The sequence below is a fragment of the Scyliorhinus canicula genome, chromosome 10 (assembly GCF_902713615.1).
Source record: "Scyliorhinus canicula chromosome 10, sScyCan1.1, whole genome shotgun sequence".
In the NCBI taxonomy this organism is placed as follows: Eukaryota; Metazoa; Chordata; class Chondrichthyes; order Carcharhiniformes; family Scyliorhinidae; genus Scyliorhinus; species Scyliorhinus canicula.
Window position 1 is genome coordinate 110,922,965 of NC_052155.1, and position 15,178 is coordinate 110,938,142.

The following is a 15,178-nucleotide window of genomic DNA, read 5'->3' on the forward strand; positions in this document are numbered from 1 at the left end:
AAGGTGCAGTGTGCAGACATGTACCTTCTGTTTGCAAAGGACAGGGCCCTGTGCGTGAATATGTGCAGCTTCTAACACGTGTAAGTGAGTCATATTGCAAACCCACCTGAACCTTAAATTGGTTGTTAGTGTAATTCATGGCACAATTGGAATTGATTAGAAAGTGTTGTCCAGTCGTGGAATCACATCTCATGTTGGACACAATTTTCTGTGCAATGCACATATAGTCTGGTGAAGTACTGTTAGTACTTTGCCTGTTGAGAATAGCTGAAGGGACGTGCTGTTTGATATAAGCCACCAATCATTGAGGTATGGCCTATATACCTGGCATCACACCAGCACTGAAATTCAAATACATTACCCATTTATGTGGTAGGCAGAACATCTTTTAGGTTTGACAGCCGCTTCCTGTTAGTGGAAAATGTCACTTGTGTCACTACACACCGGGGGTAACATGGTGGCACAGTGGTTAGCACTTTTGCCTCACAGCGACCAGGGTTCAATTCCAGCCTTGGGTGACTGTGTGAAGTTTGCACTTTCTCTCCGTGTGCGTGGGTTCCCTCCGGGTGCTCCAGTTCCCTCCCACAGTCCAATAATGTGCACATTAGGTGGATTGGCCATGCTAAATTACCCCTTAGTGTCCAGGGATGTGTGTAGGTTAGGTTAAGGGATTATTGGGACAGGGCTGGGAGTGTGCTTTGTGGAACCCTATTTCAGAGGGTTGGTGCAGACAGCACTTCTGTGCTCTAGGCATTCTATGATTCTACATAGTAGCAAAGCAAAATGGCTAGCTCAAACTGTTGCTCAAATCTTTGAAACACCTTACCCTCCCTGGGAAATCTGATGGAGATAATTGCCTTAGGCCTAATGATGAGTTTGTGCGATATACAGTCAGCAATTATCTTTTTTTAAATATAAATTTAGAGTACCTAATTCATTTTTTTTCCAATTAAGAGGCAATTTAGTGTGGCCAATCCACCTACCCTGCACATCTTTGGGTTGTGGGGGTGAAACCCACGCAAACACGGGGAGAATGTGCAAACGCCACACGGACAGTGACCCAGAACTGGGATCGAACCTGGGATCGGCGCCGTGAGGCAAAAGGGCTAACCCACTGCGCCAAGTCAGCAATGATCTTATCAGATCTTATCAGTGTAGCCATTATCATGCAGGATAGCGTTGATGCAGCCTATTTCAGTATCAAGCTCGCACAGTGAGCAAATGACTTGGGCCCTATTTACAACATTGCTGATAAGGCCAGTCGTATAGTGTGTGTGACTGTAGGAATCGCAACAGGTATATTGTCCAGTGAAGGTGGTTTGCGATACCTGGACAGGCGCCGGAATGTGGCGAATAGGGGCTTTTCACAGTAACTTCATTGAAGCCTACTCGTGACAATAAGCGATTTTCATTTTCATTTCGTAAGACTGTTGGTGAATCTCTTGGCAGATTTCTCAACGAACGCATCAATAACTGTTCCATTTCAAAGGTGAATTTGAGCGCAGGGTGGAGCCATTAAGGTGTGTAAGGAAATTCTTACATGCAGCTGCAAATTCAATATAGAAAAGTATCATCTTCGTAACGGAAATATGCAGGTAGTAGGAGGTTAGGGGTCATTACATTGACCCCGTTCCATTCTACTAATATTGTACAATACAATTTTTATTCTTTGTTCTTGCTACAACTATTTTCCTGGAGCAGCAGTGAAGAAGAAAACCGAATAACATTTCCAAATTGTACATTCTTGTGCAGTTTCAATCATTGAGGTTTGCAGCAACATGTCTGGACATAATCAGATAAGCAGGATGTCTCACCCATTGCTGTGAACTATAGCAGCTAAAGTCTCATAACTCACCAGTGCCCCAGGCTCAAGGTGTCAATGACTGCCATTCACACTGGTGACTAAGCACCTGGAATTTTTCATTGTGGATGGTGCTTTCTGATTATTGTCTGTGCCAAAGTCTAGAAATAATCATGTGTGACTAGGATTGTCAAATGTCACATATTACTGCCGACTGAGTTTTTATCACCATGATATTATCAGTCAAAATATCTTCAATGCTCTATTTTACTTCAAGTGACTTTTTTCTGGAGTTGTTATTGTGCTCTATCATTGGGACAAGGACCCAATCCTAATTCGCGCATTTACATGATTCTACTGGAAATGCACCTTCCACCATAGTGGAAAACACCAGAAAGTGGGTCATGGGCCAATCGAGGCCAATGTCTGGCGATAAACTCTTTGTGTATACAAATGGTGGGCCTGATACCTGATAGTGCCCTGTGTAGATGATTGCTTACAGCTTAACTAATCGTCCTTAAAGAGACCACTGGGGTTTGGCATCAAAAAGGGTATTTTTTCAAATACATATCTGAACAAGGCTCAATATCTGGTGTGCTGAATCTATTAATGCTGGAATTGTCTTACTGTGCCCAGTTTGTGCTGTCCTGCCAATGAGAACCAATTTGTAGGCCACTTGTTAGGGAATGACTATGATAGGTGTGAAAATGTTCATGGTATTCACACCTTTACAAATGTCTCTCGGTGTGTTTCTGGTGGAATGTGTTCAACCAACATTAAATTACAGAATGCTCTCGGATCAATAATGTAATAGGGAGGTGGATTTTCCATTGTCTGTATCAGGATTCTCAATCGGGTGGAGAATAGAGTGATCCTGAAACGGGCGCTAAACCCTGTTGCAATGCTCTGATTCCCCGCCGATGGCTTCAGTGCTCTATTTGCCCCACACTGTCGGAAGGATGTGAATTTTTATCCATTTAAGTTTACCACCCCCTCCCCCCTTTTGTGCACCGACCACCACAGCGAGAAGTCTACCAGTTGGCTTTGGTGCAGGTTTGCCCAAGCGTGGTCCTGACGTGGTGGACCCTGAGTTGGTGCATAACTGAGATGCCCCCAAAGTCTATCAGAAAGCCCTCCTGCCCCTCCCCAACAAATAGGGGCATCCTCTCCCTCTCTATGGGAATAAAGGGTCACCCACCCTCCATAGCATTCACGCATGAGGGTGATGCAACCCCAATCCCCCCAAGATCCCCCCATCAGAGATGCCCATTATAGACCCATATCAGTCACCCTTGCCTGAAAGCTGAAGAGCAGTCCAGGCAGTACAGTGAAATATCACTGCATTTTCACCTACTCCTACCGAACATCTGCTGCCTTAAGACAAAAATGTTTAAAGTAGCAGCTGTTGCAAGTGTATCAGAGGTTCCCTCAAAAGCCAAGTGCCCATGAAAAGGCTTCAAGTCCCCTGATACCCAATAAAATGCAAAACTCCCATTCAATTTTGCACAGCAATACATTGCAATAGTCAGTGATCAACAGTTTTATTTGTCCAAAGACAGGTGCTTGGCGGATTATATCTATCTTTCCGTTCACACTTGAATGCATCTTTGATGCCAACCACAATATTTCTAAACACTTGCTATGATTGACAGTTCTTCACCAATCAAAAGCAGTGAAGTGTTTTCTGCTGTGAATCAGAAGAAGTTGCAATATGATTGACTTTTTTTTGTTATTAAGGGACAATTTAATGTGGCCAATCTACCTACCCTGCACATCTTTGGGTTGCAGGGGTGAGACCCAGGCAGACACTGGGAGAATGTGCAAACTCCGCATAGACAGTAACACTGGGCCGGAATCGAACCTGGGTCTTCGTGCTACCACTGCGCAAATGTGCAGCCCCCTGCAATAATGATTTACAACAAAAATACTTCAGCAGCAAGATTCTCTGCAATCGGCACGATGGCCCGACCTCAGCGTCAAAAACGACGCGAACCACTCCGGCGTCGGGATGTCCGGGAGTAGAAGAATTCTCTGCACTTCCGGGGCTAGGTGGACGCCGGAGGGGTTGGCGCCGTGCCAGCCGGCGCAGAAGGGACTGCGCAAGTCCGCGCATGTGCCAAAGGGCTGGTGTGATCCCGCGCATGTGCGGAACCGCCGGCTTATTCTGGCACATGCGCAGAGGGGTGTCTTCCCTGCGCTAGCCATGGTGGAACCCTACAAGGGCCGGCACCGAAGGAAGATGTGCCCCCACTGCACAGGCCCGCCCGCAGATCAGTGGGCCCCGATTGCGGGCCAGGCCACCATGGGGGCCCTCCCTTTGTGGTCGGATCGCCCCGCACCCACCCAAGGACCTCCCCAGCCGACTTACCTGCCAGGTCCCACCGTGTGGGACCATGCCTAACCCACGACGGCGGGACTGGCCAGAAACCGACGGCCACTCGGCCCAGCGGGGCCGGGAGAATTGGCGGGGGGCCCCTCTGCCAATGGCCCCCGACCGGCATGGCGTGAACCCCACCCCGCCCGAAAACCGTCACCGGAGAATACGGCCCGGCGGGGCGTGGGAGAATCCCGCCCCTGATTCCCAATAGTCTGAAATATTTTTGTTTACATTGCAAATAAGATTGTAGAGCACCGGATGGAGTGGGAACCAACTGCACAAACTTGAACAATGCAACTGTTGAGAAGATGTTTTTACAACATTTTCCAGTAAAAAAGGTGGCATGTGGAGGCAGCCGTGCATCTTGCGTTTGAGCAATGATGACATGCAGATTGTAGACACTATCTCCAGCATCTGTTTATATTTCTGACTCTTCATGCTTTGTCTCTGACAGTGTAGGTAAAAGCAGTGCAGAGCCCCGCCAGCATTCTTCATATCACCATATACTGCCAAATAAGACTGGCATAGAAACGGGTGTCTTAGATGGATAGAATCCACTACCATGCACTGCAGATCATCTGGAAAACAGAACATAAGCAACAACATTATTAAAAATATGTTTATCTGGCACTTCCTGATACCACAGTCTGAGCCACAAAGCTCATTGGGTACATTATTCTAATTGATCATAACCCATTTTCTTTAAAGGAGGCCGCATCCAAATTGCAGTTTTACCATTTTGTATTAAAAAAGACCTACTGAACAACTACTAATTTCTATGATTTCATAGTTCCAGAATATTTGCAGCTTGTTTCCTGCTATTACTGTTTTTGCTGTGTTTTTTACCTAGAGAAATAGCATTTGACAGAAAAGGAACATCTACAAGCAGCATTTCTTTATAATACATTGAATGAAAATCCTGAGTGTTTCTTAATGGGTTGTTTATTTGCCATTACAGACTCTCTTATTGGAGATAGCTGTGTCTAATGGAAGACTACGTACTTCATCATGAATCACCTCCTGACATGTCTTAAAAAGAGCTGAGGAAATTCTGGGGACAAGGTTTGAGACTATAATTATTTTTATCGCTTTTATTCCGGGAGTCAGATATAGCAGTGTAGTTATGAAGTCACAGAAAGGACATTCAAAAGATGCTGTCAGGTTCAAATATAGCAGTTAGACATGAAATGCAGGCAATGATATCTATAGTTATATAAAGATGCTGGATAACACTGTCATTTGTGAGTACTTTTGTTTTAGAAAGTCTTTGAAAATAATTGTTAACTTTTTGCAAGAGTTGATTTTCCAGATAGCTGACAGTTTCAGAATGATCAACCTGAACCCTAGAAATGCACAAAGTGGAAATAAAGCTTGAACAGTGGTGAACCTGATACAGTGCAGCAGCATAGTGTAAGTTAAAAGCATCAGCACCCTCAAAACTTCTGCACTGATATGGGTGTAGATTCTAAGAAATTCTTCCTGCTAAATATAGATATGCTTCCTTATTTTTTTCTGAATGCTTTTAAGCTGAAGTGTAATGGAACAGTTTTCCACAGATAGCTTAATGTCTTTGTTCAAGCATTAGGATGCTCATAAAGGAAAGCACTCAGCTAAAGTGATCTGCAGGCATTTGAGAAGGTGACAATTTAACAGGATTATCAAGCCTATCGGTACTGCTTTGGATGAATTTATTTGTCTTTACATTTGGAGGCACATGCCTGTCACTGCAGTGAACGGGGTTTACAAGACTTGTTATACTTGTGAGAATCTTCCTATTCAATGACAGTACGGGATATAAATTGTTTGTTGTTCCACGTATGTTTCATCTCATTGAAGATAGCTTCAAGGTTCTTAGGAGGGACGGCAATTTATGCTTCTGTTGTTTCCAATTTGTCCACAAAGTTCAGTCCATAAATTCTTAGAACACTCTCCATCACCACAGTCATCATAAAAGGCCCCTTCAAATGTATTCTGGGGCCTTCATCCCTAAAACTGTGGTTGTTGGGTTGGAGATGGACGCCTGGAACATGTGACTCTGTAAATAAAAACCTCGCCACCTGGTTATCTAGATTAGAACATGGAAGCAGAGAACAGTTGCCTAATGGTGAAGGCTGGAAACCACAATTTTTTTCCAGATATTAGTAAAACCATAGTTGCCATTGTGGAGATGGGAGAAAGCAAGTGTTACATGTCTGGGTAAGATCATCCTCCAATGTTCTCGAAGTCTGAATCATATGACCAGTGGAAGAATTAGGCTGAAAATGTGGTTATGTGTTACGCTCCTATCATAGAGGAAACAAGGTACAACCTTGGTATTGTCAAGAAGTAAAGTCAGAAGTGAAACATTTTGTGACGTTGATCTCCATCAGTTGGATAATGATGATAGCTTGGATTTTCTAATATAGTTCCTGAATGAAATCTACAAGAAAAATTATCTGAGAAATACCCCTGAGACATGGTTCCAATTTGATAGATTTTGGAAAACAGATGGTCAATCCCCTGTAAGGATACATCATGGAATTTAATAGATTATATAAAAGGTTGGGAAAGTTCAAATTGATGATCCCTGGATCAGAACTATTATTTAAATTATTGAATTGTGCTGGGGTGTCTCATATGAGTTCGCTACCGGTTCTAACAAATATTTAGTTCTTGGAGAAGGAGACTCTGTTAGATCCGATGTTGGCTGCCTTAATAAAATTCCTCGGAAAACAGTCATTTCCTTTAGCTTTCATGGAAGAAATGAAATGTTCTGCAGTGACGCAAAGATTAGAATTCTCAAAGATTGCCAGATTTTGAAGTAGCCCAGATACCAGATATAGGTGTCAATACAACAGAAGAATTAAAGACAGAAAGAATAAGGATTAAAGTACCTTTAGCATATCTTGCTATTACAGCAGAAGACAAAACAGAACAAGGTAATGAGTGAATGAATCTTAGAAATGCCTAAGGAACTATTAGTGTGTCATTCGAAGCTGCAGCCATGCTCAAGAATCTCGTCACTGACTTCCGGTGGCGGCTATGAAGGAGTAAGTCGCACATTTGGTGGCACCCGCTCGGGTTGGACTTTTGGACCTTTCCCCCGATTTTTTACCGGACTTGAATGGAAAAATTGATGACAGAGACAATTGTGCACTGGATTCCCACATCGGTGCATGGAGAGGAGGACGAGAAGTGCTGGCAAAGGCAGAAACAGAAGAAAAGAAAAGGCTTGGGCTGAAGCTGCAGCAGGAGACAGCATGGCGGACAACCGGAGCTCTGGCTTGTCGACCCAGAGGTCAATGGAGCAGCCGATGCAAGTTATCCAGGAGGGCTTCGCCAAGCAGAAGCAGGACTGCTTGGACCCAATTAAAGAGGCAATTGCATGGCTGGAGCTTAGATTAGATGCCCAAGATCAGACGATCCAGAAAGTAGAGAAGGTGCTGGCTGACCAGGAGGAACATCAAACTGCGGTGGAGTTGGAGGTGAGGATGCTGAGAGACCAGTAGAAAAGGCTCCTGGTGAAGGTGGAGAACCTAGAGAACAGGTCCCGCCGGCAGAACTTGAGAATCGTTGGGCTCTCGGAGGGGTCCGAAGGAGCGGACGCTGGGGCATACATAGCGGGCATGTTTGATAAGCTGCTGGGGGGTGGGGCATTCCCCCGCCCCTTGGAGGCGGACAGGGCTCACAGAGCGCTCGCAAGGAAGACGCTAGTGGGAGACCCCCCCCCCCCCACAGGTATTTGGACAAGGAGCGTATTTTACAGTAGGCCAAGCAGACATGGAGCTGTAAATGGGACAACAGTATCCTGCGGATCTATCAGGACCTGAGTGCAGAGGTGGCCAGGAGAAGAGTGAGGTTTAACCAGATAAGATCGACCCTTTTTAAGAAAAAGATGAAGTTCGGGCTGTTGTATCCAAACGGTCTCTGGGTCACATACGAGGAACAACATTTTTATTTTGAGTCGCCTGAAGAAGTGCGGGACTTCACGAAAAGGAAAGGACTGGTGTCAGACTGAGAACATTGAACTTTGCTGCAACGTTTATGTTTAAAAAAGTTTCTCATTTTTCGTTTTGCGAACATTGTTTGTAATGCCTTGTGTATTGATTTGGGGCCAGTTGCAGAACTGAGTGAGTTAAAGTTTACATTTGCACTGTTGGGGGATGGAGGTGTGTTTACCTAGATGCTGGATCTCTTGCTTGATCTTTTCTTTGTTTAGCGGGGTTTTTTTTCTCTGTTGGGCAATTGTGTTGGGATTGTTTTTCATTTGAATATGTATGTATGAACGGGGGGAGGGTGGGGAGGGAACAATAGGTGGGAGAATATCTGGCGCCAGGGGCGAGGGCCACCATGCTAGCTGGGCGGGCTAGCTCACGGAAGCGTAGTGGGGGTGAGCAGATGTTAGGCTTATCAAAGGGGTGGATTTACAATGTGCTGTTACTAGGGGGTGAGGGGGGAAAATGTTCCGCTGACGAGGGAAGGACTTTTGCTGAGGGACAGAGAAGAGGTCGGGGGTGGAGGCTGCCTGGGGGCGGGCCGGTGGAGACGTAGGGCGCAGGCTGGAGACTGGCCCAAGAGAGGGGATGGATGATCGGCGAAGAGGGGAGGGGGGCGATGAGCCCCCCAACTAGATAGATCACCTGGAATGTAAGAGGGCTAAATGGGCCGGTCAAGAGGGCACGCATGTTCGCGCATTTGAGAGGACTGAAGGCGGATGTGGTAATGCTCCACGAGACGCACTTTAGCTGACCAGATTAGGTTGGACAGGTTTTTCACTCGGGACTGGAATCGAAGACCAGGGGGTCGCAATCCTGATCAACAAGTGAGTGGTGTTTGAGGCGGGAAGAATCGTTTTGGATGTGGGAGGCCAGTACATTAGGGTCAGTGGGAAATTGGAGGGAGTGCAGGTGGTATTAGTAAATGTGGATGCGCCAAATTGGGACGATGTGGAGTTTATAAAGAGGATGCTGGGGAAGATACTGGACCCGGATTCGCATAAACTGCTCATGGGAGGGGACTTCTACACAGTTATTGACCCTGGTTTAGACCGGTCAAGCTCAAAAACGGGCAGGGTGGCAGCAATGGCTGAAGAACTAAAAGAGTTCATGGAGCAGGTGGGGCGGGGGGGGGGGGGGGGGGGGGGGGGGGGGGGGGTTTAGACCCATGGAGATTTGGGCAGCTGAGAGTGAAGGAGTTCTCCTTCTACTCACACGTGCATAAAGTGTACTCCCGGATTGATTTCTTTATTCAGGGCTGGGCTCTACTGACGGGGATGGTGGACACGGGGTACTCGGCGATCACAATCTCAGACCATGCCCCGCACTGGGTTGGCCTACAGGTTAGTAAAGACAGTAATCAGCACCCACACTGGAGGTTAGACGTTGGACTTTTAGCTGACAAAGAGGTGTGCGGGCGGTTGAGGGAATGTATTCAGAATTACCTGGAGGTCAATGACATGGGGGAAATTTCAGCAGCGATGGTCTGGGAGGCATTTAAGGCGGTGGTCAGAGGGGAGCTGATCACGACACGGGCCCACAGGGAGAAGGTGGACAAGGCAGAGATGGACCAACTAGTAAAGGAGATATTACAGGTTGATGGGAGGTATGCGGAGACCCCTGAGGCAGGGCTTTTAAGGGAACAGCGGAGGCTACAGGCGGACTTCGGCTTGTCCACAGGAAGGGTGGTAGAGCAGCTGAGAAAGGTGAGGGGTGTGATTTATGAGCATGGAGAGAAGGCCAGCAGAATGCTTGCACAGCAGCTTAGAAAGAGGGAGGCAGCCAGGGAGATAGGGAAAGTAAAGGATGGAGACGGGAACCTGGTGGGAGACTCAGCACGGGTGAATAAGGTGTTTAAGGAGTTTTATAGTAGATTGTGTGGGTCGGAACCCCCACCGGGGCCGGACGGGATGAGGCATTTCCAAGGGGGGCTGAATTTCTTGAAGGTGGACGGGGAGCTGGCAGAGGGGCTGGGGTCGGGATGCAAAGAACAATGTATGCAGAAGGAAAACTATGGAAACTAAACAAAAACACCTATGACCTGGACTATGCTTCCAGGGCACGTTTATTTTTGGGTGAAACATGCTTTGCTGAAAATAGGTCGTGTTCAACGAACAGCAGATTCTGCAACTTTTATTCATACCATAAAGGAGAACTTTCAGGCATCTTCATGCTGCATATTGATGATTTCTTATGGGTGGTTCACCAGAATTTGAGAAATGTGTTATTAATAAGATTCGGGTAGAATTTAAAATTGGGAGTTGGATTTGTGAGGCTTTTAATTATGTTGGGTCAGATATTAAGCCGAGTAGGTCTGGAATAACTTTAAATCAACTCCCCTAGTTAGAGAATGTCACTTGCAGCCCAGTTAATTGTCATCACAAAAGGAGAAATTTCCATCTCCAGAAGAGACAGAGCAATTCCAAGTTTGATCGCTCAGATCAATTGGTTGTTGACTAAACCAGATACTAGTTTTGATGTGTTGGAATTAAGTATTTTGATGAAAAACCGCCAAGGTAGAGAATATTTTAAGGGAAAATAAAACATTACAAACATAAAATTTGGAAAAATTTATACTTAACTTCCCATTCTTGGGTGACTCAATGAACAAAACTAATCATCTTTAGTAACACTTTGCATGTTAATCGTCTTTATGAATACTCTCATGCAGCTGATTGTGTAATGCATCCTACGGGAAAGAATGAGCAATGCCCATTAGCTTGGGAAGATAAGAAAATAAAATGTGTTATTAAATGTATTCTGGCTGTCAAACAGAGGCTCTTGTGGAGACAGCGAGTATGGGGTTCCATTTGTCAAAAGTTTTAAATGAGATTCTGTACAATAGACGTACTGAAGATAGTAACCCATTGAATGTTATGTAAATAATCATTTCTTGTGGGATAATGTATACTCCACGAAGAGTGCAAGTGAGAAAAGGTTATAGTTTGACCTTTCCAGCTGGAAGCAATTGCTAGAGAGAAAGGAAATCTCTAAAATTAAATGTGCGGATTCAAGCCACCATCTGTCAGATTCATTATAACAAGGTAAAGAACAATAACTTACAACCAATACCATTTCAAAACTACCCAACCACATCTAACCCCTCCCAACCCCAATGCCTTGAGAACAAACAAAACTTAAGAAAAAAATATACCCTCCTAGCAACTGACAGTGACTAATTCCCACCTCGAGTAGAACGTTTCCACCGACCCCCTCATCGTGTACTTGACCGTCTCAAGATATAAAAATTCTATTAGATCACTTAGCCACGTTGAGGCTTGGGCGGCGCAGGGGACCTCCACCTGAGCAGAACTCTACTCCGGGCTGTCAACAAGGCAAAGTCGAGGGCGTCGGCCTTCACCCCTGATGACAGCACCAAAGAGTCCGATACAGCAAAAATGGCCGCCAACGGACACGGCTCCAGTTGAACATCTACAAACCCTGACACGGTGCTGAAGGAGACCCAGAAGCTTAGATGTTTAGGGCAAAACCAGAACATGTGTGTGTGATTCGCCGGTCTCTTTGAACAACGTTTGCACCTATCCTCGACACACAAGAAGAAAGTATTCATCTGCACCCTGGTCAAGTATGGCCTGTGCACCACCTTGAACTGGATAAAACTGGGCCTAGCACAAGAGGCTGTAAAGTTGACACTGTGGAGCGCCTCACTCCAACACCCCCATCAAAAACCTGACCCAGTTCACCCTACTATTTTCTCTTCACTTCCTCCAACGAAGCCTGCTCCATCGACAGGATCCAGCCATAGATAACTGAAATCCTCCCATCGCCCAACTCAGCCAGAGACAGGACAGGCAATGGTTTTGGGAAATGGAGGAATCATCTTGCGCAAAGGGCATTCACCTACAAATACCTAAATACATCAGTTCTCGGAAGCTGGAACTTATCCAATAACTCCTCCATGCCGGCAAACCTCTCCTCATAAACATGTCCCTCAACTTCTCTGGCTTCTCCCTCCCCCATGCCCTGAACAACGAGTCCAAGCTACATGGCACAAATAAATGATTCTTACAAAGAGGGGCTAAAGTTGACAAGAAACCCAGCTTAAAATGCTACGTAAACTGCCTCCAAATCCTCAGAGTGGCCACCAGTACCGGGCTTGAGGTAAATTTTGTAGGTGAAAACGGAAGCAGGGTAGTAACCAGGGCCCTCAAACTCGAACCTCTGCCTGCCTCCATCCAACCCATATAGAATCTAGATACTTAAGCCACCCCCACACCATTTCATTGTTTGCGGCTCAGTAATCAAATAACAAATTAGGTAGCTCTGGCCCACTGACTGCCTCTTTCTCTGTGGACATGTCCGATGATTTTGTGGGGTCCTGTCCGCCCAAATAAAGGAGGGTGCCATTTTGTTGATCAGACCAATGAAAGATTTGGGGAGAAAAATTGAGACACAAAACAAAAACCTCAGGGGAACGTTCATTTTTAGAATCTGGACCCTGCTCGCCAAGGTCAGAGGGAGGTCGTTGCACTTTTTCAAGTCAGCCTTAACCCCATTCACTAGACGAGCAAAGTCATGTTTGTGAAGCAAAGCTCAATTGTGGTCCACCCGGATTCCGAGATAATGGAAGGTAGTCCTGGCCAGGCACAATGGCAATGTCTCAGATCAGCTTTCCTCGCTGGGGAATTCACTGGAAAGTATTCACTTTTTCCCAGATTGAGCTTATTCCCCGTAGAAGGAGCCAAAATCCTTAAGTAGCTTCATTATCTCCACTACATTAGCGAGTGGCTCCGTGATATACAGAAGCAAATCATCCGCATATAAAGATACCCAATGCTCCCGAGCCCAGGACATTCGTATGCACACTTGTACAAAAGCCAAATTCATGATATTAATTTTGGCCCAAAGCCAAATCTTCCAAGAATTTCAAACTGGTACCCCACTCCACCCGATCAAACTCTTCTTCAGCATCCGTTGAAATAATCACCTCTGGCTCGGGCACTGGGGAGTGGGACAGAATGATGTTTAAAAATTGCCGTATGTTGGCCAACAACTGCCTGCCCTTAACAAAACCAGTCAGCTCCTCTGAATTCACCCCTGCAAGGCAGGGCCCCAAACACATTGCCAACAGCATAGCATAGCGTAAGCGTTCGACAACGGAATTAGTCAGTACGACCCACACTCCATAGGATCCTTATCCTTCTTCAGGATCAGGGAAATTGATGCCTGCGCTAACGTGGCCGGCAATACCTCCTGGGACAAGGAGTAATTGAACACATCTAACAACAGTGGGATCAACTGACTCGCAAATTTTGTATAGAATTCGATAGGAAACACATCAGAACCTGGAGCTTTTCTTACCGCAATAATCTGATACAGTTCATAACCTCCTCCAACATTGACTTCAACTCCTCCCTTCTCCCTGCTTCACCACTGGGAAGGATAATCCATTCATATGACTTGCATAGCTCTTGATGAAAGGCCTCAAACGCCACATTAACCTTCCCTGGTTAATCAGGGAACCAACCCATCACCCAAGTCCCTTATTGGCACTCTCTCACAGGAGGCCTCAACTGGTGTGGTAAAAAACGACTGGCCTTTTCCCTACATTCATTAAAGGTCCCCCCCTACTGTTGCAGCTAATTCACCGCCTTGCCTGTCGAAAACGGTTCAAAATCCACCTGCAATTCCTTCCTACTCGCCAATAACTCCAGTGTCCGGGCAATCGAGAACTGGCAATTCACCTCGAGGGTGGAGTCCACCAACCACTGCCTCTCCACGCTTGCAGATTTGTCATTATGCGCCTTGCAGGAGATAATCTATTGCGAAGACTCCGGCCTCTTCACCCCAGGAAGAAGAGACCAACCCACCACGAAGAAGTCAATCCAGGAGTAGACCCGATGGACATGAGAAAAAGAAGAGAACTCCTCATCCTTCTGATACATAAATCACCACAGGTCTGCCCCCCCCCCTCCCCCTCCCCCATCTGTTCCATAAACAACAATAATGCCGTTGCTACCCCTGATGGATTCAGAGACTTTAGACTCGGACTACCCAGTCGAGGATCCAAAAAGCAATTGCCCCTTAGTGTCCAGGATGTGCAGGCTAGGTTATGGAGTTACAGGGATAGGGTGGGATGGAAGTGGGCGTGTAAATGGGTAGCTTATTCGAAGGGTCGATGCAAGATTCAATGGGCCGAATGGCCTCCTTCTGCACTGTCGGGATTCTATGATTTTATTCTGTGATTCTAGAATTCTGGCAGATAAGAAGCATTAAGGTTAGCACTTAAGGGAATAGTCCCTGGGGCTGATACAGTTGAAGGTGGTGTATAGAGGGCACCTTACAAGGGCGAGGATGAGCCGGCTCTTTGAGGGGGTAGAAGATGTGTGTGAAAGTTGCGGGGGGGGGGGGGGGGGGGGGGGGGCTGCAAACCACGTTCATATGTCTTGGTCCTGTCCAAAGCTGGAGGATTACTGGAAGGAGGTTTTTAGGGTAATCTCTAAAGTCGTGCGCGTGAAACTGAAAACTGAACCCGGGCCCTTGGGAGGCCATATTCGGGGTGTCAGACCAGCCGGGGTTGGAAACGGGTGCGGAGGCAGGTGTTGTAGCCTTTGCCTCGTTGATCGCCCACACCTCGACCATGCCCTGTTCCTTATATATTCAAAAGCCCAGTTGTTCTGTTCCCTTTTCTTTGAACAGAAACCAAACTCTTAAAAGGCATTCTGCTTGCTTGTTTCTATGAAAGAGTTCTCACTGTTTTTTTTCACACAGCAGCTTCTTTGTTCCCCTGCGATTCAAACAGCAGCTGTTCTTTTTCTGTGAGATACTGGGAAAGGTGTTAAAGGTGGGTAAAAGAAAGGTGTTAAAGAATGGATGAAGTGAGTTTACTTTTCTTTTAAATTCTAAAACTTAAAGTAAAGAAATAAAGTTAATCAACACTGGGTAAGGCAATGGAGACATCAAAGGGAAAGAATGTATTTAAGGAGATACTGAAAAGCTAGTGGGTAGCTGTTTTAGATTTCAGCAGGAATAGCTGGTCAACATGTAGCAAGCAGTGTGAACAAA

General features: G+C 46.0%; 1 protein-coding gene across 14 annotated transcripts in view; it reads left to right on the forward strand.

The window, feature by feature from the left end:
• Positions 1–15,178, forward strand: part of LOC119972600 (extracellular sulfatase Sulf-1-like) — a 690,773-nt gene that overhangs the window by 290,841 nt on the left and 384,754 nt on the right. For all 14 annotated transcript variants that reach the window (XM_038809548.1, XM_038809546.1, XM_038809551.1 and 11 more), the window contains one exon: positions 5,137–5,240. The gene's annotated coding sequence lies outside the window, so the exon portion shown is untranslated. The remainder of the gene's footprint in view (positions 1–5,136; positions 5,241–15,178) is intronic.